Source organism: Dipodomys spectabilis, unplaced genomic scaffold (genome assembly GCF_019054845.1).
Source record: "Dipodomys spectabilis isolate Male_0828 unplaced genomic scaffold, ASM1905484v1 ptg000190l, whole genome shotgun sequence".
NCBI classification, from domain to species: Eukaryota; Metazoa; Chordata; class Mammalia; order Rodentia; family Heteromyidae; genus Dipodomys; species Dipodomys spectabilis.
In genome coordinates, this window is record NW_024870867.1 from 3,590,755 (window position 1) to 3,617,167 (window position 26,413).

The following is a 26,413-nucleotide window of genomic DNA, read 5'->3' on the forward strand; positions in this document are numbered from 1 at the left end:
AAAGAAAGGTTGGATTGCTCTTTTTTTTTTTTTTTTTTTGTCAGTAGTGGGTCTTGGACTCCAAGCCTAGGTGCTGTCCCTGAGCTCTTCAGCTCAAAGGAGCACACTCTACCAATTGAGCCAGAGCCCCATTTCTGGTTTTCTTTTTTTTTTTTTTATTGTGAAAATACTGTACAGAGGGGTTACAATTACAAGGGCAAGATAATGAGTACATTTCTTATCAAGCATTGTAGCTTCCTCCTTTGATAGATACATATTATTTATCAATTTTAGCTTTAGAAATATAAACTTTGTTTATGTATTACGCAGGAAATAATCTACAAGCTTGAAGTATAACATTACCTTTCAAGTTATTCAAGGGTCCATGATCTTTTCTGATGGCACTTTGGTGTACCCTTTCAAGCTATCACTTTCTTCTTCAATTATGCAGGATCCTTTCAGGCTTTCACAATTCACAGCAAGGTGTTCATTTATTTGTGTCCCTGTGCAGGATGAACAGCTGATTGCCACTCTTTTTTCTGACCCCTGGGGTCAGTGGTCGAAGCTGAGATCTTCCTCAGTGACTCTTGTGCAGGCTTGCTACTGGAATGATTCTTTGCTGGTTCATACCAATTTCCCCTTGCATTCGCTCCCCCTAAAGAGAAAACTGTTTTTCATTTTGTTTCAGAACACCTATATGGTTAAATAAATTATGATTCAGCCACCCAAAGGAATTGTTTACATCTTCAATGAAAAAGAAAATAGAATGAGCACACTGCCTACTGACCTGGAAAGACTTTCAAGACACATTGGTCTTTTTAAAAAAGTAAATGTAAGCCAGGTGCCAGAGGCTCATACCTTAAATCCTAGCTGTTCAGGAGGTGGCGATGAGGAGGATTACAATTTAAAGGCAACCTGGGCAGAAAAGCCCACAAGACTCCATCACCTAAGTAAACAGAAATCCAGGTTAGTGGCATGGCTCAAGTGGTAGAGGTTCAGCTGAGGTTCAGTTGACCAAATGTAAGTTCAAAATCTGGTACTAGCAAAGTAATAATAACAATAACAATAATACCAATACAATTTAAAGGATAATTCTGTATCTATTCACAATAAGATATGGGTACTTTGAAATCTGAAAAATTTAAGGACAAGTATGTTATCATGAAGTGGTATAATTAGAAAAGGTACTGTTGGGGACTGCAGAATATAGTTCTGCTAGTAGAATTCAGGTTTAAATCAGTTACCATCTACACAGTATGGGATGGAATGGGACAGGATGCTTACTTATCCAGATTTCTAAAGAGGCAACTATTAGTAGACTCACAGTCCCTCTCGTTTTGAGGAGAATTCCTTCAGTAATTCTAAAATATGTATAACAGAATATCAATGTAATATCCTGATTATATATTTTGATAATGAAGAGATATGAATTTTGTCAGTTGACATCATATTTAGGTTAGCTTGTGTTTACTTGATTGCAAATGGCAGGTATATAATGCAATTAAAATATTGGGAGGACAATTCCACACCAGTATACGTCATACCTGGTGTATGCATGTACCCACAAATAAATATTACATACGCCTAGGTATACACACCTTATTTTTCAAAATTAAAATCTCATGACTTGTTTCCTTCTTTAAATAACTTGAAGTCTAAAATGAAGATTATAATATAGAAATTAAACATACCGAATAAATTTGCTCATTAGTTTTACCTCACAAATTGCTTTCTCATCAAATTCTTATGGGTGATTATTATTTTATTTGTGTCAGTTCTAGCACTTGAACTAAGGGCCTGGGCACTATCCCTGAGCTTTTGTGCTCAAGGCTAGTGTTCTATCACTTGAACTACAACTCCTCTTCCAGCTTCTTGACGTTAACTGGAGTCTTCTGAACTTTCCAGCCTGGCTTCCAGGTCTGGCTTCAAACCACAATCCTCAGATCTCAGCTTCCTGAGTAGGTAAGGCTATAGGCACAAACCACCCATGCCCAGCAGATGACTAATTTTTGAACAGTTGTGCTCTGAGTAGCTATTGGTTAGCTGTTGGTTTGTCAAGGATGTTTCTTTTCTTGCAATCAAGGGTTGCTAATCAAATGAGCCATGGTGTCTCATCCTAGTCCTCAGGGCTAGGGCTAAAAATCAGTTTTTAATGAGCTGTATGGTTAAGGAGAATATGGATTATACTGGGTTTTAAAGTGAAACCTTCCTCCCCTTGTAATGAATACAAATGAGGCAAGCACTTGGGATACCTGTAGGGGGAATGGTTTGACTTGATGCAGCAGAACACACATGAGAGCCATTGTCCAGTGTAAGGGCTACCCAGAGTTCTCAGGCTTGTCTCATAGCTCCTCTCAAAGAAAGGAAGAAGGGGGAATGGCATCTGCTTTATATCCTTTTGGGGAAATCAAGACCCATCTTTGCCAAGCATTTGCTACAGGAAACAGCAGAGGAAGGAGGCCAGACCTCACCCGCGGCACAAGAAGAGAAAGAGAAAGTGCTACACTCATTCATGCATTTGAGCTGCTGCAAGCCTCTCTTCAGTAATAGAAAACAATCTATGAATGTCAACTGCCATGAAATCAGATTAGTCGTTATTCCCCTCCCTGGGTAAGCAGAAATGGGGATTTGAGAGAGAAGCCACAAGCATTATAATTTTTCAAAAGGAGGCTATCTAAACATTCACACAGTGAGACCAAAGCAGGATATTCTTAGGAAAGGATCAAAAATGCTCAATAGCCATGTGCATATGATCATATAAAATGAGGCTTATCAAAATGAACTCCAAAAATGGAAATCAGAGGTTTTTCATTTTACTTTTTATGTTTTTTGTTTCTTTTTGAGATTCTTTTTTTTTTTATTATTGTGAAAATACCGTACAGAGGGGTTACAATTACATGGGCAATGTAATGAGACCATTTCTGATCAAGCATTGATGCCCCCTCCCCTTCCCAGCCCTCCCCATCCTCGCCCCTGCCAAAGTTGTAAAGTTCGTTTTCAACATAACGACTTGAACATCTCATTGTTGCAATGGATCCACCTGTATTCCTATTTAAATGATTTGTTTTTGCTCTTCCCCTCCACAAATTATACTAACATCAAATACAGTGAAAGCAGGGGTTATACAGTGGGGGAGGGACATACAAAGCAACAAAGAAATCATCTTATAAATATGTTAGAAACAATTGCAAGAAAGAAAAACATTTGAATACTTATCTTGGGGTTCATTTCATCTAACATCAACTTATCTGACCTTTTCTGCTTGTCTCAGACATTACAAATAAGGGAAACCATGGGACCTATGTTTCTTTGGGCCAGCAATCCCACTTTTGGGCATTTACCCAAATGATCACAAACAAGACCATACTAAAGCTACCAGCACAACTATGTTTATTGCAGCATTATTTATCATAGCTAAGATATGGAACCAATCCAGATGCCCCTCAGTAGATGAATGGATCAAGAAAATGTGGTATATATACACAATGGAATTCTATGCCTCCATCAGAAAGAATGACATCGCCCCATTTGTTAGGAAATGGAAAGACTTGGAAAAAATTTTCTTAAGTGAAGTTTTTTTTTTGTTTCTGTTTTTCCCCTTTTGCTGCTGCATTTGATTTCCATGCCTTTTGTCCTGTGTGTAAATGTATCTGATTTGGGGAGAGGAGTGGAAGCACAGAAATGGTGTGATAAATGGTGAACAAAATGCAGCAGTGATACTTGCTAGACACTATGTTGAAAGTGAACTATACAACTTGTAGCGGAGAGGGGTAGGGATGGAAATACTGGGAGAAAATGAGGGAAGAAGTAGCACTGCTCATAAAAAATGTACTTATTACCTGACTTACGTATACATCACCTTTACAATAAAAATATAAGTTGCATATCATAAGAGTGATAACCATTATATGTAATAGTTTATTAAATGCCTACAGTAAAATTCATTTTGAAAAACTTTCTATCCATCATTTAGTCACCTAAAATGCTGGATTTCAGTTGTGCTGAACAAATGAACATGGAATTTTAGAACTATTATGGAACACTGCCCACAGCCTTCACTACAGATTAAATGTTGCATTTAATCATCTTAAGGACATAAAAGTATCTTTACATTCATTTGGGAGGCATAGAGAAAAATGCAGCCACTATCATTATCTAACTTGTTTTAGTTAGAAAAGATGGCAGCTCCGTGTTAATAGTTTGCATTAACAATTTGGAACTGATTTGAAAGTGACTGGAGTTGTTTTTCTTGGAAATAACCTTCAAAATTTTCAAAAGTGTGTAGTCACATGTATGAGAACACAGATTGGGAAATATGAGATTACATCTGAACACCAAGTTTGCTTTCGTGCTATTTTTTCTCAGTGTTGGTGTGCAAATATATACGTAAATATGTACCTAGCCTTACGTTCCTACGTCAGTTCTCAGCTCTGGAGGCTGATAAATTAATAAATGTCTGTGATTAATATCTAAGGGATTAGTGAATGCCTTAATTCTGTCACATTGTCCTGGTTATGGAAGCATGAAGTTAGGCCAGTGGCTCTGAACTTGTCACCAGTCATAAATCTGTGAGTTTCCTTAAGATTCCATTTTTTTTTTTTTTTTGTGCTGGAACTCAGGGCTTGGACTCTGGGTCTCAAAGCACACACTCCCTCTCCCCCCTTCATAGCTGGCATGCTACCAATTGAGTCATACCTCTAGCCTAACATTTTTGTTGGTTAATTGGAGAGAGACAGACAGACTTTCGGTTAGAACTGTCTTCAAAGCTCAGCCTCTTGAGTCATAAGGATTATAGTACTGAACAATAATACCCCAGCTTTCATGAATTTCTCTGACTCTATCATTTTCTTTCCACATTTACTGTCAACATCTGGAACACATCTTTTCCTTGCTTGGACCATTGCAGTAGACCATATATTTTATGCCTAATTCTATCTCCCTTGCTACTTCCATTGTTCCTTTATCTGTCCATATGACACTGTCACTTCCCTAATATAATTCTTCAATATGTTAGTATCCAACAATTGTCTGAGAAACATTTATGACTCTAGAATCTGGTTAGTGAGGACTGTGTATACTGTCTCCCAATACTCTACTAGGGTGTTTTGTTCCTTTACTTTCTAAACTCTAGTAAGTCTGGTTTGATTGTGTGTTTGTTAAGCTACTTTCCATCTCTCCTTTTCATTAATTCCTATTTTGTCTGTTTTGGGCTCTTAGCATTTCACACTTGGAGAATGATTAACAATCTCAAGCTTCCAGGCTCTGCAATTCATTCTGCCTGGTTAGAATGGCTTTGTGAAGCACGCATTTAATAAAGTTGCTGTAGAAAGGCAGAGCCAAAATTCAGTAAAATAAAACAACAGAAAGTGGGTATTCGAAAGGGAAAGGTGGAGCCAGGGGGAAAGGAGTAGACAAATGAAGAGGGGAAGGGGGATGCAGTCAAGAATCCTGTGTGTTTTCCCTCATCCTCAATAACCACTATATGTCTAGGAAAAGCAGAAAAGGTCAAAAGCTATGTACAGATGACCATATAAGATGATGCTAAGCAAAATGAGCCCCGAAATCGGAACACAAGAGGTTTTTATCTTTGTTGCTGTTGTTTTTAATGTACTTATAATGTACTATGTGATTTTTTTTTGTTTCTTTTGTATGCTCTTCCTCCATGGTATAACCTCTGTTGTCACTGTATTTGATGTCGGTGCCCTACATCTTCTAATTTGGAGAGGGGAAGGGAAATAACAAGATGTTGAAATAAGGTTACAGGTTGACCCATTGTAACAATGAGATGTACAAGATTCTATGTTGAAAATGAACTTTGCAACTTGGGTGGGGGGAGGGAGGAGTTATAGAGGTGGGAAGGGAAGGGATGGTAGGAGAAAAACAAAGGAGGAGGTAACAATGCTTGATAGGAAATGTACTCATTCCCTTACTCATGTAACTGTAACCCCTCTGTACAGTATCTTTACTATAAAAATATATTAAAGAATCCAGTGTATCTCCTATATTAAGAAGATGAATGAAGTGGTGGTTAGGGGAGGGGTGGGTGAGAATGTAGAAAGAGTGATGTTGGTCAAGATAGGTTGTACTCACAAACTGCTTTGTTAAATGGCAACTCCTTTGTAGAACTACTTAAAAATCTTAAACATTGTGATACTCAAATAGCACCACCACCACTCTTCCCCTTCAGTGGCTCTCAGTAGTTGTCAGGACAAGGTGCATCTATTTTTGTATAACATTATTAGCACACACCTGGCCTGGCCCTGTCCAGTGCATTTGCTGTCCCTGCAAACAACAACCCTGAATTACCTGTGAGCTTTGTGAGGCTTAAAAATTTATCTCAAATGTGTAACACTGTCTCATGGGAAAAAAAAAAAAACATTCAAAAAATCCTCTCTTACAGCTCTTTGGGATAAACAATACACAAATGCCATGAGTAGTTGTGCAATAGTGAAACTTCCTATCATATTGTAACTCAAGTATCCCAGGGCCAACTTTTATCTGTCACTCTTCTACCTTACTCTGTCCAGCCTCTGGTATGTATCTATTCTGCTCCCAATTTCAGTGGGACCAACTCTTACATTCTGCATGTGAATGAAATCATGTAGTACTTGATTCTTGGAATACTTTTTCTAAACAACATGATCTCCAACTGGTTGTGTGTGTGTTTGTATGTGTGTGTGTGTGTGTGTGTGTGTGTGTGTGTGTGTGCGCGCACAGTAGTAATATTGAGATTCAATTCTAGACCTCATGTTTTGGTTAAGGTTTTTTTTTTTTTAAATCATTGTTAATACTGTACCTCTTAAGCCATTCCTGGAGCCGGCATTTTGTTTCTTAATTAGAGATGGAGTCTCTTAGACTTTTCTGCCTGGGCTGGCTTTGAACTTAAACCCTGAACTCTCAGCCTTCTAAGAATCTAGTATAAAAGGTATGAGCCATTGGCGCCTGGGTCTGATTTCCAGCTATATACCCAAGTTGGATTCCATGTATTGTGTGTGTGTGTGTGTGTGTGTTTCCATGGGATTTATCTTGGCTGTATTCCAGCCCTCAGTACTCTACACTTTGCCTGTTTCTGGAGAGACCACATCTTGGTTAGTGATCATATTTGCACTTGCAGGGTGCAGGAAGTTGCCAGGCACTGACTGACCCACCTGAGGGCAATTTTTCTGGTCTGAGACACCCTGAGTGAGCAAACAGCAAACGAATGGAGCCTGGTGACTCAGAGGGCAGATTTTGTTTCTGGGTTTGTTTTCCATTGATGATGATTTTTTCTTAAGTGTTACAGATAAGTTAAAGGTAAGATCAAATGTTTAGACATCCCAAATACCATATAAAATTTTAGAACTATAAAACAGCTGCTGCAGTATGTTTTCATAATCACTAGTATGATCACAAGGATGATGGTGTTTAAAAAAAAATTGCCTTACTTTTGCTCAAAACACTTTTTTGGTTATTCAACTTTTTTTTGTTGTTTGTTTTTTAAGACTTTGTCACATGGTTTGCCAGACCCTAAGTTTCTGGATACATTGTACAATTTGTATAAACTTGGAAGACTTCTTTTGTTTAGCTCTTTTCTTTTTAATAGTCCAGATTTTAGTTGCTTTTAGTGGCAGGGTTTCTGTAAATACAAACTTATGTCACAAGAGGCCTTTTATTTACTTTTTGATTCAACTCAGCATGTTTATTTAATCTGCAATGACTCAGCTTACTGGCTGCATTAGGAACTTGGAGTGTGTTCTCATGAGTCCTGAGCACATGGATGGCTTTGATCTGTACTGTAAAGCCTCAGAACGAGGACATTTTCCCCCTTGCAACCTTGCCATTGGAATTTCTCTGTTCCACTAGGCAAGTTGGCTGAGAGTACACTTAGTTTTCTCTACTTGCAGAATTAAAGTTTTTTTTTTTTCTTCTTTTGGGCTATTAGTAGTGTTTTCAAATGGAAAAGGTAGGGTCGGGCCAGACATTGATAGATTTCTATCCTGATTTTTCTCTCCCTCCTGGACAGGCTGGAGAAAATACAAAAGAATATGCTGGCATTCCTTTCTTCAAGAGGTAACAAAAATTCAGTGTATGATGTGTACAATTATTTTAACGACTTTGTTGATTGCTCAGAATGTCAAACAAAAGAAAGACAGCCAATTTATATTTCTCCTTTCGTTAAGGTTGACTTACACAGTGGTTTCTTAAGTCACCTGCCTCTCATTTCTCTCCACCTGTACTTGTTCCTTCTCCTTCTCTACTATGCCTCAGAGAAGTTTCCAGCCCCTAGTCATTCGCCTTTACTTTGGATTGCCACCCCTAAATGTATTCATCCATTGGCTGACTCCTTTCAATTTGGAATCAATGTAGCCTGAATTTCTAACACATTTTCTGCCCCAATTTATACTAATATAGTAGATTTCCTGGACCTTTTCTCAATATATCATGATTATCCATGTTATATTTCCATCTTCCTAGAGATAGCCCTTAATTTTACATGTGTAGACTAATTTGTGTAACCTAATTTGTTCATTGTCTCCTCTGATTTCTTGTTGCCTCTATCATTCATAATGGACCTTCTATGGCACCCAAAGGACGTAGAAGATGCCCCTGTAACCCATCACTAGCAATCTCCCTTTATGTCTGATGCCCATCTTTCCATTGGATCACTTTGCATTGTCCAGTTACAGTTCACCTGCTTAGACCCTAAGTGCATTTTCCCACCTTATACAAAGAATATTGTGACTCACATAGCCACCAAACCATTGCTGGAAAATTCATGGAATGCATTTCCATTTCAAAGAAAGAAACATAGTTCTATGCTACATTTTCAGTAAATCTGTGAGGCATTCTAGTTACCACTCCTTCCCAATTCATTGTTTTTTTGTTTTGTTTTGTTTTTTTAAAAAAGCTACCTTTAAATCACCGGTACTGGAATCTTGCCATGCAAAGATAGCATTTCTAAAAGACCCGACCCATTTCCTCATATCCAACTTCTGTTCCTCTTTCTGTAATTTTATCAACTAAATTGCCATCCTATCACACGTTTGAATACTCAGTTGTCCACACTGGACTTTCCCCACTGTAAAGTTTAACGAACCTGAAGTTGATCAAGTGGGTACAGATGCCCTTGAGGACTGCTGCCTCCTTCCGGGCCCAGCTAAGTTGCTTCAACATTTTTCAGCCTGAAAATCATTTGGCTTGTCAAAATTGGCCATGAATAAGAGAAAGCACAAGATCACCATGCCTTCCACCAAGCAGAGGAAAAAGAGGTCCAGAGAGAGAGAAAGCGGGAATCACACTACCAGTTTGTTTGTGCTATCATTCTTGGATTTTATTCTAAATGTCCAACAAGCTACTGAGTGCTGGTTGCTCACACCTGTAATTCTAGCTACTCAGGAGGCTGAGATCTCTGAGGATCTTGGTTCAAAACCAGCCGGGGCAAGGAATGTCCATGAGACTCTTATCTCCAGCTAACAACTAGAAAGCCAGGAGGAGCTCTGTGGCTCAAGTGGTAGAGCACTCACCTTGAGATGAAGAGCTGAGGGATAGTGCTCAGGCACAGAGTTCAAGCCGCAGGGCCAACAACAACAGCAACAACAACAACAACAACAACAACAAGTCCAACAAGCTGACTGAGCACCATCCATTGCTTCCATGTTTCAGGCATCTAAATGTGGGAGAGATTGGCATCTCTCCATGGAGCCAACTTTCTTTGGCATCCTGCTTATCTTTTTGCCAAAACCTCACCAAATTGCCACAGATAAATGTAAGAGAGGCTAGAAAACGCAATGTTTGGCCAAGTACTTTGCCTCCTTGGTGAAAACAGATTTTGCTAATTTAACAATCCTCAATTTCTAACTGACCAAAATGCCTGCATATTTGTTCCCTTGGGGTAAATACTAAAACTAAGATTCTTTTTTTTTTTTTTTTTTCCAGGGCTGAGGACCCAACCCAGGGCCTTGCACGTGCCGGGCGGGCGCCCTTCCGCTGGGCTAAACCCCCAATCCCCTAAGATTCTTTTTTTAATAGCTTGAGACATGTTAATTTAAATGATATTTTCTCACTTGGACATTCATCTTTGTGCATATTGCTTATAGGAAGAGTGGCTAGATTAGTGTAGGCTAGATTAGTGTATCACTTGTGCATGCTTCATTAAAATGCCTGAGTAAATACAGTTTCATTTGAAAGTAGGAATCTTGGAAACACAGAATGTACAGGGAAAAAATACGACATTTTCAGGTTAGGTCCATATTATTAAAATAATGTTAACTGAAACTTAAGTATGCTCCCCAAAGTGAAAACAGCTCCATACATTCTAGAAGTAGCAATTGCTGCAGCTGGGGCGGTAAACTTTTCAAGTACTTTTATGTTTATATATACAAGTGTTGTTTTGTTTTTAATCTGTGTGTGTCAGTGCTGGTACTGGGGATTGAGCTGAGGGCCTCCTACAGTTCCTTAGCTTTTTCGCTTAAAGCGAAAATTCAGATTCTTAAGTCTACAAAGCTCGTTGATAATCCTTAACATGGAGCTCAAGATGCTTGCATTTTTAACATGTTCTCTAGAACACTGTTGATGGACATTAAAATGTGAGACTCTTGACTTCAGGGGTAATATTATGGGGAAGGAAGGGAGACTTTATTTAGAATACAACTCAAATGGATTAACACTGCCAGACAATTTTACAACAGATTCAAATGAAAAATTGTCTTCAATCTTTTTGGTCTAAGACAAACATGCTATATTTTATTTTATTGTATTTTTTTGTGGGTTCTGAGGCTTGAACTCTGGGCCTGAGCACTGTCCCTGAGCTCCTTTTGCTCAAGGCTAGTACTCTACCACTTGAGCCACAATGACACTTGCAACTTTTTCTATGAAAAAAGTTTGAAGCCAGCCTGCCTGGCTGGTGAGCGCTCTACTGCTTGAGCCATAGAAGCACTCTGATTTTCTAATGGTTTATTGGAGATCAGAGTCTCACGGACTTTCCTGCCCGGGTTGGCTTTGAACCATGATCCTCAGATCTCAGCCTCCTGAGTAGCTAAGATTACAGATGTGAGCCACTGGCGCCTGGCTACATGCTTTATTTTTAATGCATAAAAATACCTAGAGGTTGAAGACTACATATCCCAATTTGACTTATTTATTTCTCTTTTTCTTTTTTAAATTTTATTTTATTGTAAAGATGCTACACAGAGGTGTTACAATTACATGAGTAAGGAAATGAATACATTTCTGGTTGAGCATTGTTACCCCTTCCCTGGTGGTTCTCCCACGATCCCTCCTCCATCTCCCTCACTTCCTCCCAACCCCTGCCCGAAGTTGTAAAGTTCCTTTTCAATATACTGTCCTGTGAGTATCATTGTTGCAATGGGTCATCTGTGTCTTTGTTTCAGCATTTTGTTATTCCCTTTCCTCTCCCCAAATTAGTCAAATGTATATACAAGATCAGGATATCAAAATCAGTGATAACGGGATATACCATAGGGAGAAGAACATACAAAGGAAACAAAAAAAGTTGGTTTCCCTTATTTGCAATAACTAGTATATGTCTGGGATAAGCAGAGAAGCTCAGATAAGATGATGTTAAGCGAAATGAACCCCAAGATAGGGACACAAGTGTTTTTTTCTTCCTTACTATTGTTTCTAATGTATTTATAAGGTACCATGTGATTTTTTTTGTTGCATTGTATGTTCCTCTCCCACAGTATAACTCCTGCTTTCACTGTATTTGATGTTGGTATAACTTGGGGAGGGGAAGGGAAAAAACAAATTGTTTAAATAAGGATACAGATTGACCCATTGCAACAATGAGATGTACAAGACGCTATGTCGAAAACGAACTTTACAATTTAGGGGTGGGGGTGGGGGTGTAGTTGAGATGGGAGGGACGGGATGGTAGGGGAAAAACAAAGGAGGAGGCAACAATGCTGGATAAGAAATGTACTCATTACCTTGCTCATGCAACTGTAACCCCTCTGTACAGTATTTTCACAATAAAAAACTTATTAAAAAAAATCACATACTGAGGCTAGGAAGGTGGCTCAGTGGTAGAGCACTTGCCTTGCATGCCTGAAGCCCTGGGTTCGATTCCTCAGCACCACAGAAGCAAAAAGAAAAAAGGCAGAAGTGGTGCTGTGGCTCAAGTGGTAGAGCGCTAGCCTTGAGCTGAATTGCTGAGGGACAGCGCCCAGGCCCAGAGTTCAGGCCCCACGATCAGACCCCCCCCCCAAAAAAATCACATACTTTCTTTTCAAACCAGTATTTTAGCTTGCTTTCCCTTTCATGCATTTTCCTCATAATGCAGTGTTTCACTGTGGTCAGCAGAGGGCACTATGCTGCAGCAAGTACTGATTTCAAAGATTAATTGGTGACTGAATTTAAACAAGATAGACTAAAATAAGCTCATAAATGTTGTTACATAATGAACGCGGACTGTGTTTTAATTATGGTGGCCTACGTGATCCTGTCACAATCACAGGAATCATAAAACAAACGTCATTTTATAATTGTATTTAATAAGATATCCTTTTGTTTTTGAGAATGTAATAGTCTTCTCAATGCCCCACTTCTCCAATATATTATTTTAAAACAATACAAACTTATAGGGCACTAGTGGCTCATCCCTGTAATCCTAATCAGGAGGTGAAGATTTGAGGATTGTGTTTATAAGGCAGACTGGGTAGAAAAGTCTGTGAAACTCATCTCCAATTCATGACCAAAAAGCTAGAAGTTAAACTGTGGCTAGAGTGGTAGAGCTCTAGATTTGAGGGGGAAAAAAAAAGCTCAGAGAAAGCATCTAGGCCCTGACTTCCAGCCCCCAAACAAAACAAAACCAAGCAAAAGAGGCAAAGTTCACTCAGAACAGTAGCAAGTAGATCTACAATTCCTTCTGAAGCCCAGTTTTATTGGCCTGTTTTATAGTGTAACTGTTTAGTTTTAAGGAGGTAAACATATTAGTTTTACCAACATAATTAGGTAGACAAACAACATGTTTTTTTTTAAATGGAGCCAATTAGACTTTTTATCAGAAGCACACACACAAAAACCTCTTTACCAAAGGATGGACTTTTCCATAGAGATCTGATCTCAAATTAGAATTACAGTTATTTATACATGAGACAAAGGAGTCAGTTTCCTAAATGTAACCAAAATTTAACTGTTTGCTGAGAAGAACAGATAAAATCTAGGAACTTCCATACTTGGGTTAGAAATGAGGGGTAAAATTGTATTTATTAAGAGCATAATTGTATCCCTATCTATGAATAGACTTGTGTGTGTGTGTGTGTGTGTGTGTGTGTGTGTGTGTGTGTGTGTGTGTGTGTTCAAGCCAGTACCAGAACTCTTACTTTTTCTCTCTAGGCTAGTACTTTGTACTATCATTTGAGTTATACTGCCACTTTTAGCATTTTACTATTTAATTACAGATGAGAGTCTCTCTAATTTGTCTTCCTGGACTGGGTCCAAATTATAATTCTCAGATCTCAGCCTCCTGAGTAGCTAGAATTACCAGTGTGAGCCACTGGACAATTATATTAAATTATTTATAGTAGGGATAATTTTTCTGGTGCTAGCTTTAGTCTTTACATATGCTTGCATATAGGTTGTAATTATATATCAAATGTTTGTGTATTGAATGGGTAGAATTCAACAACTATTTTTTCTGAACTTAATAATCTACTAAGAAGTTGATATCCCTGCTATGTGGATAATAAATCCAAAATGCAAGGAGATTTGACAAAGTAAGAAGGACTCAAGAAACAAAGGGCCTCTACTCAATTTGTCATATCATTTCTAAATGACTCCATTTTTGACCACATATATCATATATGTGCATGTATATATGCACATCTGAGGGAAGCTAGGAGGAGGACACAGAATCAGAGGGAAACGGGAAAATATACAACAGAGGGGCCCATCAGCTGTACACTGATGAAAACAAACTAAGCAACTCAAGGGCAGCAATGGGAGGGAGGGACTGAGAGGGAAAGAGGGAACAGCTGACACTAAGCAAAAGAAAAGAAATGTACACATCACCTGATGTGGAAGAAACAGTTGTATGGTCAAAGCTCAAAGAATTCACAAACATAGGCCATGATAATGACAGTTTGCCTTGTGAAGATTAAAATGTGTTTGTGACCTTAAGTATTACTATCTCACAATATTGTGAAAGTTATATAATCACTTAATCAACAAAAAATTATTAAAGAAAAAAGAAAATACAGATTTAAGCTGGGCGCTGGTGGCTCACGCCTGTAATCGTAGCTATTCAGGAGGCTGAGATCTGAGGATCGCAGTTTGAAGCCAGCCCAGGCAGGAAAGTCTGTAAGATTCTTCTTTTTTTTATTGTGAAAATACTGTAACTGTAAGATTCTTATCTCCAATTAACCACCAGAAAACTGGAAATGGTTCTGAGGCTTAAGTGGTAGAGCACTTGACTTGAGCTGAAGAGCTCATGGACAGTACCCAGGCCTAGAAACCAACAAAAAAAAGAAAAGAAAGAAAATACAGATTTAACTATTAGCTAATGAGGTTAAGGAATTTACTGATCTACCCTTTGAAAATAATTTGATTTTGAGTTGGGCATGGTGACCCACACCTGTTTTCCAGCACTTAAGGGGTTAAAAACAGGAAAATCACAAGTTTGAGAACAGCCTGGGCTACATGGAGAGATCATGTTTCAATAAAAACTATTCCCCTAATATTATTTCAAAATTAATCTGTCAGGTCATCGATTCATTGACTAGAAATGTGTTGAGTATCTGCTATGCAGTAGGCACTTTGGTTAAAAAAAAAGCTGTCAAATTTAACATTGAATATGTGGAACAAAATTCTGAGCAATCGAGATGATTATGCCCTTGAGAAACTGGCTTTCTCAATTCCTCTTACTGTTCTTTCCCAGTTCTAAAATAAGAGAATAACAACAACAACCAAAAAAACTAAGATCATGCAAAAGAATGGAGAAGGATGTATTAGCTCATAAATTCTTGTTTCCAACCGTACTCAATAGTGCATCTAATGTTGTTTACTTTTCAAAAATGTTGATTTAAAAGAAAAGTACAAACAGCTTTAGCATCGAAAACAGGATTCTGTGTGGCTCTTTTTAAAGTTAGTAAAGGACTACAAAAGAAAAACATGGGGAGGGGGGAGGCTGGGAAGGGAGGTGAAGGGTAAACAGAGGAGGAGGCTGCAATGCTTGGTAAGAAATGTATGCATTATCCTGCCCATGTAATTGTAACCCCTCTGTACAGTATGTTCTCAAATAAAATAAAATTAAATTAAAAAAAAAAAAAAAAGAAAAACATGAAAGCAAATCTTTAAGTTATATATAATAACAGGTACCATACTAATGATCACATACTTTGGTATTTGACTTCTTTAAATAAATATTATCAGAGGCTGGGAAGGTGGCTCAGTGATAGAGTACTTGCCTTGTACACATGAGGCCCTGGGTCCTCAGCACCACATAAACAGGAAAAGCTGGAAGTGGTGCTGTGGCTCAAGTGGTAGAGCCCTGGCTTTGAGCTGAAGAGCTCAGGGACAGCATCCAGGCCCAGAGTTCAGGTCCCATGACCACAATATATATATTGAGTATTCTTTTGTGAGAACTCAAAGAGATGGCTTTTGGGGCAAATTAACACCTATTTTTTTGTATTTATTACTTTTGGTTATTAAAAATTGACTCCCCTATGGAGTGTAATACCTACCCTGCCTTCTCTCCAGACTTTGCCTCATACTTTCTGTTCTCTATAAAGGTATTTTGGCCTTTAGTTAAAAGATAGTTTGTATTACTATAATTCACGATGTGGTTCTGTTTGTTCAGAATCAAGGCATATGTTGGTTACTGGTGGAAAAGTTTTATTACATAAAAATCAATAAAATAGGTAAGAGTTTTTTTTTTTTACAATTTTTATTGCTCCAAATTTTCCTAATGGTTATTCTCTTTGAATTTTGAAAATCTGCCCAAAGTGAAAAATTTCAGAATTAATAAGATTCACATCCAAATTTTTCTTTCTCATGATTTCATAGTAATAGCCTAATATGACTCTTGCTACTCTTCCCACTTCAAGATTGTGCATATTCCCTAAAGTTTTCTCTTCTTGGGGGGTAGTAATAAAACATCTTCAGGAAAAAGCCCTTTTGTTCCATAAAATGTGTTTTTCTATACACATCTTTCAGGGTTTTACTTGTTCTCAGCCTTGCCTGGATTTCTATACTACCTTTTCTATTGCTTGTCTCAAAGTCTCACCCTAAGACTAACACCATTTCTATTTGTCACATATCAATTACCTCTGACAATCTTAGAAGCTTTTGTCTTGAGGGTGTCTTAGCTATGATACAGCTGCTCAGTTTTTTTCTGGATGGATTCATCACTTAGTTAAGATGCTAAAATGTTTATAAGTGGATAACACGAACATGAAGTTTTGTATTTTGTTTATGGAGGAGATTTTAGGGAAAAATTGAAAACCAAATAAAAATCAAAAATCAAATAAAAAATCAAAATCAGGGAGGTTTCCTAGGCCACGCATATAAAGCATTGCTGGAAGGTAATTGTAAATTGCAGCCGGACAGCCTTTGAGTTTGAGGCTGGCAATCTGCAATGCATAATGAATGAATCTGAAGAGAGAGAGAGAGAGAAGCTGCTCGTCCCAAACCCATGTTTAATATCACAGCCCCAAGCTGTGATGCTAGAGAACACGATGTCCAAGGGCTATCCAGACATTTTGGTGTCTTTACAAGGATTTTTTTAAAAGCCTCACTCTTTGATTTTACCTTTTCTTTCAGAAATGGAGCATGACTTTGAATATAAATGTGAAAACAGTTAACTTTCAGAAAGTCACCGTAAATCACAAAAATCACAAAATCTTATGGAAGGAATACTGAAAAGCTTGTATATACAAGTAAATAATAATAATCCCACCACTTTGATCCTCATCATCATTAACTCAAATAATTCCTCCAGACATCTTCATATAATCTTCATCATCATCATCATCATCATCATCATCATCATCATCATCATCATCATCATCATCACCTTCATCATCATCAAGTACCACCCCTGCGGTGCCAAGGTAGGTAGAAATATCATAGTGGAAATATCATAGTGAATGGGTGGTTATGGGATAATGTTGTTTTGAAATAATGCATTTACATTTGATTTTGCTTCAACCAAATAATAGAAGGATAAAAATGAAGTGAGACTGAAGATAATGGTATACTTCAGATAAGAGTGGTGTTTTTTTTTCCTAACCATAAAAGGCTACTTAGAATCGCACAATAGATTTTTTTCCTAATACATTTTAAGAATCTTGTGGAGAAAGTTAAATAAGATTGGCAACCTATTCCACATTGTGGGTTTAAGGAATTGGTCTCAAGTTCTTTTATCCCTTGTTCTTAGGATGAATTCATGAGCAGGCAACAGGCCTGAATGGATGCTAATCACATCACCTAGAACAGGAAGGCAGAGCTCCTGGTGGTACAAATCAGTGACCAGATGTGAGCACCAGTTCAAATCCCCCCTAAGTAAGAATCTGATTTATTCTTTCAGTTTGCATCTCAAAATAGGAGACAATAATGGGTAAAATGAAAGAAAGCCAGAGAAGCATGCTACCTGAGTTTTCACTCTGTCTTACATTTGACTATTATCTCCAAGATGTACTTTTCCTCAGTAGACCATGATAATAGAGTCTCCTTGACTTCTCATTAGATGGGTTAATCATACACTAAATATCAAAACAGAAAAATGTGGTTGAGTCCTAGACCTCTAGACAAGGGCAAAATATGCGAGCCACAGGAAGGCAACAACAGGAAGGTTCCATCTCACACATTATTTCAGGCAGCCCCTGAAATCTTGCAGGGCACCTGTCTCCCAGACAGTCTCCCCAAATTTGAATCTAACCAATTAAGAAGTCAGCAGTCTCTTTCTGGTCATAGCAACTGGGTTCAGAAATCAAAGAATACCCACCATGCTGGGTTGATAGGATCATGTATCTCTCCAAGCCTTTGGGAGACAGAAGGTATTAACAATTTAGCATTGTCATCACTGTTTTTCTGAGGAAAACAAGATGTATATTCCAAGAGCTGGATGTGGTGAGTAAAATCACAGCACTGATGTTTCAGTTCCTAAATATATTATATGAATTGTATTATGAATATATTAAATATATTAAATTGAAAAAAGGTTCAAAAAAGTCTCTTTTCTGCAAAGGCCTTAGGAGGCGAACTCTTACTTCTGATAGCAACATTGGGCAGTTTATGAAATTTCTGGTCTCATGAATAGTGAACAGAGCTGCAAGCAAATGTCAGGGGTGAGAAGATGAGAGATCAACACCATGGTCACTGGGAGGTGCAGTGCCTTAACATATTATGTGGATAATTGCATAACCAGGATGCAGTAATCCTACTGAACAATGGGAACATTGTCCACAATAAGGAAGTAAACCATTTTCAGTGTTGCTATCACCAGTTCCCTAACCACTTACTGGATTTATGGGCACATCAGTCTCTAGCACTTTATCCTGAGAGTTGTATTCATCACTTGCTAAATGGAAAAAGCAGAAAAGAGAGAAAGTAGGACATGCATGATAACCCTGTACCACTTCTCACCTGGAATAACTGCCGAGTCCTCAAAGATAACTCTCCTAATGATGGGGAGTAAGTAATTCCAACCTTATAGAGTTCCAGTTTTGTTAGTGGGATTAGACTAGCCTTTAGACTAGAATTGAGTTTTCTCTGCTCTTAAGTCAACCTCCTGGTGAATGTTCAGTTTGGTATCCTTTGAATTATGAAATATTTCTTTTTTTATTTCTGAGGACCCAATCTATTCCAATGCCTGTGTGATCTGGATTGGTCATTCAAGAATGGTTCTTTGGCCAGATTTATGAGTAAGTTTTTTGCTTAGGTGCTGGTCTGAATGCAAAGGAAGAATCCAATGAGACTGACTCTATTTTTCTGTGCAACTCTTTTCCTTTGTGAATCTGAATTCCTTTTGGAATCTGCCATTTAATGCTAGCTGTTTATCTTCCCTGGACTTTTGGATCTGTTTGTTCAAGACATTCTCCTAGATTTCTGCTGGACTCTTGCTTGCCAAAGTTTGGCCAGGTAATTCTCATATGGAAAACAGGACCAGCTACAAGGAATGCTTCCTTTATTTTCACCTATATGTCACTGACTTAGGCTGCTTGATGGCCAATGTCTGGATCATTGTTTCATACATTTTGTCTATTTCTTTGGTTTATTTTAATTGTTTCAGAGGAGTGGATAAGATTACTCAGTATAGGCTGTAAATATCCATATAGGCTCTTAGTTGGAAAACAACATCCTTAGTGCGATGTGCATTAAAAGTTGCTCATAATTGTGATGAGCTGATATTTCCAGCATTAGGGGAAGATATTATCAAGAAAGGTATCATAGGAAGTTGTCAAGTCTCTGCAGAATTAATTAGCTAAAGGTTAATCACTATAGTGGATAGCTCTGGTCTTGAATTTGACTTATATACAAACTAGTTTGTAGATGGAAAGTTTTAGAAAATTTCTCTTCTCTATTCTCCTATAGTTGCATTTCTGGGCCACATGGAAGGATGGCCATAAAGACATGTAAATATAAGGAAATATCTGATGGTAAATGCAGGACCTTTTATTCTCGACATGTCTCATCTTTTCCAGTATTAAAGTTAAGTCCATTCATATACCACAGACTATAAGAATATAGACTAGAACCAATAAAAATTCTAGTATGACAAAGTTGAGCATACTTTGTTTCATTGAACTTTTCTGATTTCCAATGAAAGCCTTTCTAAGATGTATTAAGGCTCTTTGTGGCATATCAATTCTGTGTGTGTATTTAATATGATGGAAATGAAAATATGGATGACTGATACTATGAAAGAGAATACTTCAAATTTGGTGAACTTCTAAGAAATCTAAAAGAGAAAGTCTCTTTAAAAGCAAGGAATAAAACTTCATAAAAGAAGGTCTTTTACCCTGAAAACATTACAGGACTTGGCACAGGCCAAGTTTTCTTAATAGAGACCCAGAAACACAACAAATCAAAGAAAAGTTGGACAAATGGGATTGCATGAAATTGCAGAGCTTCTGCATGGCAAAGGACATAGCTAGCAAGATCAATAGAAAGCACACGGATTGGGAGAAGATCTTCACTAGCCATACAACAGACAAGGGCCTCATATCTAAAATATACCTAGAACTCAAAAAATTAAATCCCCCAACAACAAATCTTTAAAGAAACAACTGCCCAATAAATAAGTGGGCTAAAGACTTAAAGAGAAACTTCTCTGAAGAGGAAAGAAGGATGGCCAATAGACACACGAAGAAATGCTCAACCTCTCTAGCAATAAAAGAAATGCAAATCTAAACAACATTGAGATTCCACCTCACCCCAGTTAGAATGGCTATAGTCAAGAACTCTAGTAACAGCAATTGCTGGAGGGGATGTGGGTAGAAGGGAACCTTACTGCATTGTTGGTGGGAGTGTAAACTTGTTCAACTACTTTGGAAAGCAGTATGGAGGTTCCTCAAAAGACTCCACATAGAGCTCCCCTATGACCTAGCAATCCCACTTTTGGGCATTTATCCAAATGATCTCAAAGAAGACCATATTAAAGCCACCAGCACAACTATGTTTATTGCCACATTATTTATTATAGCTAAGATATGGAACCAACCCAGATGCCCCTCAGTAGATGAATGGATCAAGAAAATGTGGTATATATACAAAATGGAATTCTACAGCTCCATCAGAAAGAATGACATTGCCCCATTGGTTAGTGTGGAGAGCTGCGGGAGCCGACCAAAGATGGCACGGCCGCATGGCACGGCCAAGCCAAAGATGGCGCTGGCTTCCACCTTCCGCCTTCCCGATGGCGAGTGCTCTCTGTGAAAAATAACTCCTTATATGGCTATGGCTTGGCTCCTAGTTTGCTTCCGTGTTTGCAGCCCTATTGGTATATGCCACGTGACACCTCGGGATTTTCCATCCAGGAGGCTTATAACGGGAGTGCGGGTGCGGGGTGAGGAGAGAAGCTAATAATCAAGGTTCCTGAATAAACTGCTTTGAGAAGAATCCCGGGTCGTGTCTTCCTTGCTGGTCGAGGTGGATGCGACAAGTGGTGGCCCGTACGGGGAACTAACTCCACAAGGGATCCAGAACTTTTAGCAGTCAGGGTGGTGCACCGGTAAGTTCCCAGGTAAGTGGGAATCTGCGATTAAAGCGGGCATAATACGGGGCTCTTCTCTGTAGATAAAGAGAGAGCGGAAACCCGGGAAAAAATAAAGGCCTAAAGTGAAAGTAAGAATATAAATATAAAAAATAAAAAAGGGAGTAAAAGAAGATAAAATTTTTATAACTAAGATGGGCACCGCGACGTCTCATCCAATTTTTCTGGCCCTGAATGAGCTCCTACGCTCAAAAGGACTAAAGTTTAAGAAGGGTGTTTTACAGAGTTTCCTTGAAGAATGCAACATTGTAGCTCCTTGGTTCATAGTGTCCGGGAGCCTTACAGTAGCCTCGTGGGAAAAATTAGGGAGGGATTTGGACTTTGCCTATGAACAGGGCACATTAAAGGCAGGAGTCCGCACCATTTGGAAACTGATAAGGGGCTGCCTGGAGGACCAGCGCTGCTGTGAGGTTATAAAAAATGGACAGTCAGCACTGGAGCAGTTACAGGAGGAGAGGTCAGAGAAGGCGATCAGTGAAAAGGGAGACAGTAGACAGGGCAAAAGGGGGCAACTATACCCAGATCTGTCTGAGCTGAAATCGGAAAGAGGAAGTTCCAGCGAGTTAGAGGAGGAAGAAGTGAGAGCACTTATTCAACAGATGAAAAGGAGTCGTATAAAAAAGGGAAAACATAAGCTAAGCCAACCTGTGCTTAATGAGGATGTGGAAAGAACTTTTGGTCAGGCCCCTTTAGATGACGTAAAAGGAACTTCCGGTCAAGTCCCCTTAGGTCCTCCTCCATATCAACATGGAGCCAATGGGCATACGTTTTGCCTGGATACTTGGCGGACTGCCCGAGCAGAACTCGCCTTCCCAGTTTTTCAAGACGGTAATCAACAGAGATTTCATGAGCCTCTAGAATTTAAAGTAATTAAGTCCCTGGCTAAATCTGTTCAGACGTATGGGATTACAGCCTCTTTTACCATAGCTCAAGTGGAGGCTATAAAGAGATACTGCATGACCCCCTCTGATTGGGCAAGCCTAGCACGGGCATGTTTGAGTCCAGGCCAATACTTGGATAGGAGGGCATTTATGCTGGAATTTTGTAATGAACAGGCAGCCATCAATCAAGCAAACGGAAACCAGGCTTGGGATAGAGATATGCTCTTAGGACAAGACCGCTTTGCTAATGTGTGTGGTTTCCCCTTTTGTGTTTTTGGTAATTAACAACATCTCTGTATGCTCAGATGATGTGTGTGCTTGCACTAATGAAACCTGCTATTATGCTACCTGCTGGAGTTCTCAGTATCCGTTAGCCATAGTTACACACATTCCGCGTTGGGTGCCTGTGCCAGTAGATGCTTCTCAAGCTGTAACCTTGTTTAGGCATAAGAGAGATTTTGGCATCACTGCGGCCATTGTAACTGCTATAGCTGTAGCTGCTGCGGGTGCGACGGCTGCCGCTGCCGCCATGTCGCATACTGTGCAGACGGCTCAGACTTTAAATAATTTGTCGGCTACTACAACCAGAGCTCTGGATTTACAACAAGTGGCCATTGCACAATTAAAAGGAGGACTGATGCTGTTAAATCAAAGGATTGACCTTGTGCAGGAACAGGTTGATATCATGTGGCAGTTGGCTCAGCTGGGATGTATTCAAAAATATGAAGGGCTTTGTATTACTGCTATTCGGCACTATAACTATACTCAGGCAGCAAATTTGTCTAAACAACTGTCAAGTTATCTTTTAGGCAACTGGACGGGAGAATTCGACCAATTGATGTTGCAGCTACGATCGGCCATTGTCGTGGTAAACTCCACCCGGATGGATGATGCCCTGTTACAAGATGTTTCCTCCTGGATTTTGACAGCTGTGGATCATTTAAAGGAGTGGGCGGGATTAGGCTCCCTTATCGGTATCCTGGCATTGGTGATCTTGCTGTGCCTGTGGTGCATATGCCGGATTAGGAGCTCGCAGCGCAGGAGTATGGCTATGGTGGTCCAGGCTTTCACTGCCATTGAGGCCAGACAGTCCCCCCACGCGTGGCTTGCCACGTTAACGGAATAGCACAGGGTGTAAGGCAAACGCACTGCACTTGGGCAAACGCACTGCACATGGGAATCACTTCCTGGCGTAAGCCCAAGAAGAGCATGTTGGGTTGCAAGTGGGTTGATGCCCAAGGTCCCACCTCTGCAAAAAAGGCATCGGACGGGCCTGGTCATCACTGGGGAAGGCGCCCCTCAGGCGAAGACCAGTGCAAGGTCCTCTCATTAATGTTTTAGACAGAGGCCCAACCTCTACTCTTACCTGTCGCTTAATAAAACAAAAAGGGGGAGCTGTGGAGAGCTGCGGGAGCCGACCAAAGATGGCACGGCCGCATGGCACGGCCAAGCCAAAGATGGCGTTGGCTTCCGCCTTCCGCCTTCCCGATGGCAAGTGCTCTCTGTGAAAAATAACTCCTTATATGGCTATGGCTTGGCTCCTAGTTTGCTTCCGTGTTTGCAGCCCTATTGGTATATGCCACGTGGCACCTCGGGATTGGCCATCCAGGAGGCTTATAACGGGAGTGCGGGTGCGGGGCGAGGAGAGAAGCTAATAATCAAGGTTCCTGAATAAACTGCTTTGAGAAGAATCCCGGGTCGTGTCTTCCTTGCTGGTCGAGGTGGATGCGACAGGTTAGGAAATGGAAAGACTTGGAAAAAATTATATTAAGTGAAGTAAGCCAGGCCCAAAGAAACATAGGTCCCATGGTTTCCCTTATTTGCAATAACTAGTATATGTCTGAGACAAGCAGAAAAGGTCAAATAAGATGATATTAAGCAAAATGAACCCCAAGATAAGGACACAAGTGGTTTTTTCTTTCTTGCTATTGTTTCTAATGTATTTATAAGGTACCATGTAATATTTTTGTTGCTTTGTATGTCCCTCCCCCATAGTATAACCCCTGTTTGCCTTGTATTTGATGTTGTTATAATTTGTGGAGGGGAAGGGAAAAAACAAATTGTTTAAATAGTGATATAGGTTGACCCATTGTAACAATGAGATGTACAAGATGCTATGTTTAAAAATGAACGTTACAGTTTAGGCAGGGATGGTGGGGAGAGGTGTAGTTGTGGAGATGGGAGGGAAGGGATGGTGGGGGAAAAACAAAGGAAGAGGCAACAATGCTTGATAAGAAATGTATTGATTATCTTGCTCATGTGGTCGTAACCCCTCTGTACAGTATTTTCACAATAAAAAACTTATTTAAAAAAAAGAAGGTCTGTGTTGGTTTCTAGCAAAGTTACCAGAAAATGAGAGAATAGTTTGACATTCTATTTACAGTGCCCTCTTAAAATCTTATTTATATTCTAGAAACTTAAGCTGTCCCAACAGTAAGCTTTTCAAATGAGGCTTACCTAAGGCTGCCATTGGATAAACAGAAAATGCAGATATGAAGAACAATAGGAAAAAATACTTTTGAAAGAAGTTAGGAGTCCAGGGACCAGACATAATGGTTCATCATCCTTAAAAGTCACTTATCAAGTGGAAATATTTCTATAATCTCAATAATTTAGAAAATTATCTCTTCAATATAATTGTTTTAAATTTAATAAGTCTTCAAATTACTAAGGAAAATTGAATAATATATTGGTTAATGTTGATGCTAACTATGATAAAGTTACTTAGTACTCATTTTCTATCTGAAAGTTACAGTTCTCTTCCTCCTCCCTCTCCTTTTCCTTCCTTCTCTTCTTCCTACTTTAGTTTACAAGTTGATACATTCTTTTTTTAACAGCTAACCCGAATTTTATTGTTTCATGAAATCTATGCCAAATAACTCCCTAGCAATGATTTATTGAAATTATTAGTGTTTACAGTGAATTTTATCTAATTATAGATTTGATTAAATATTACTTTATTACTTCTTGTATTTGTCAAATACTGTTGTCACTTATAAATTTCTTCCTTCCTTCCTTCCTCCCTCCTTCCTTCCTTTCTTTCTTTCTTTCTTTCTTTCTTTTTTCTTTTCATTTCTTTTCTTTCTTGTTTTTGTTGGTCTTGGGTCTTGAACTCTGGGCCTGAGTGCTGTCCCTCAGCTCTTCAGTTCAAGGCTAGCACTGTACCACTTGAGCTACAGCGTCACGTCTGGTTTTCTGGTGGTTTATTGGAGATAAGAGTTTCATGGCTTTTCCTGCTCGGGCTGGCTTTGATCTGCGATCCTCAGATCTCAACCTCCTGAGTAGCTAGGATTATAGGTGTGAGCCACAAGTGCCCGGCCATTTATAAATTTCTTGATTGCAGAGATTTGATTGAAATGTTCTTTTTTAACATATATTTTCATCTTAGCTCACTGCTAATTTGAAAATAGATGCTTGATTAACACTTGAAATTAGTTCTAAATATTTAAAACTGAATACAAACTCCATTTCTTCCCTCTGACTACCACTATCACAATCCAGTTATCAGTTTAGAAGAGTAAGAGAGGAAATAATTCCTTGTGAAGGGCCACACAAGAAGTTTGGTAGGAAGCAGACATCAGCTCTATGAGTTTCAAACTCAATCTTAAACTCAAAACAAAAGGCCACACAATCTCAGTCTGTCTAATAAAATTAAGAAAGCATTCAGAAAAGCAAAGCTTCTTTTGTCCCGAAGGAAACTCTGTGGCTGTGTCTTCTGTGGCTGTGTCTTCTTTAAGTAAAGTAGAGGTGATGGGTCTCATTTGAGGGTATCCAGCCCCAATTGGCTGGAGACAGAGTCACTGTAAACATTGTTGAACTGGGACATATACCAAGCATCTGGGAGAGCAATACTGTCTGGCTTACCTTGTGTGGAGAGCTCTACAACTCTGCAGAGGCTGCTTGTTTTGTTGTGTGTGGACAGCTGAGAGTCATTTCCTGGTCTTTATTTCAAACGAAGCTGGATACTCCCTTTTCATTTTTGAAAAGTAATCTGTGTGAGAAGGGAACTGGTCTGTTTACCCAGTGGGCTCGGAGCCAGTCAAAGGCCGCCTACATTTCTTGGTCCTTCCCATCTCTGTTTCCCAACCTCCCTTTCTCTAAGATGGTCAGATATGAAAAGTTGCCAGTCGGCATGCCAGAACTTCAAAGGGGTTTGTCACAAGGGCACACAAAGACTCATTTGTTCAGATCTTGGATGGAGATGCCAGTGGCTTCCAGGCACACAGAGAATCAAGGTTTGTCTTCACTCGATTTCCCGCCTGCTCCATTTCCCGCCTGCTCCATTTAGATGATGGGGAAGCGTTTCCTGTTCATTCCCTGGCTTGGCCAAAGGGAGAATGAC

At 39.2% G+C, this 26,413-nt stretch overlaps 1 long non-coding RNA gene and 1 pseudogene across 1 annotated transcript; both read right to left on the reverse strand.

Moving 5' to 3' along the window:
* The window catches only part of LOC122121580, a 492,767-nt pseudogene that overhangs the window by 3,297 nt on the left and 463,057 nt on the right, over positions 1 to 26,413 (reverse strand).
* On the reverse strand, positions 192 to 26,008 carry LOC122121552. Its single transcript, XR_006149969.1, has 3 exons — positions 25,936 to 26,008; positions 838 to 925; positions 192 to 634 (listed from the first exon to the last, which is right to left on the reverse strand). It is a non-coding gene; the product is annotated as an uncharacterized LOC122121552 (long non-coding RNA).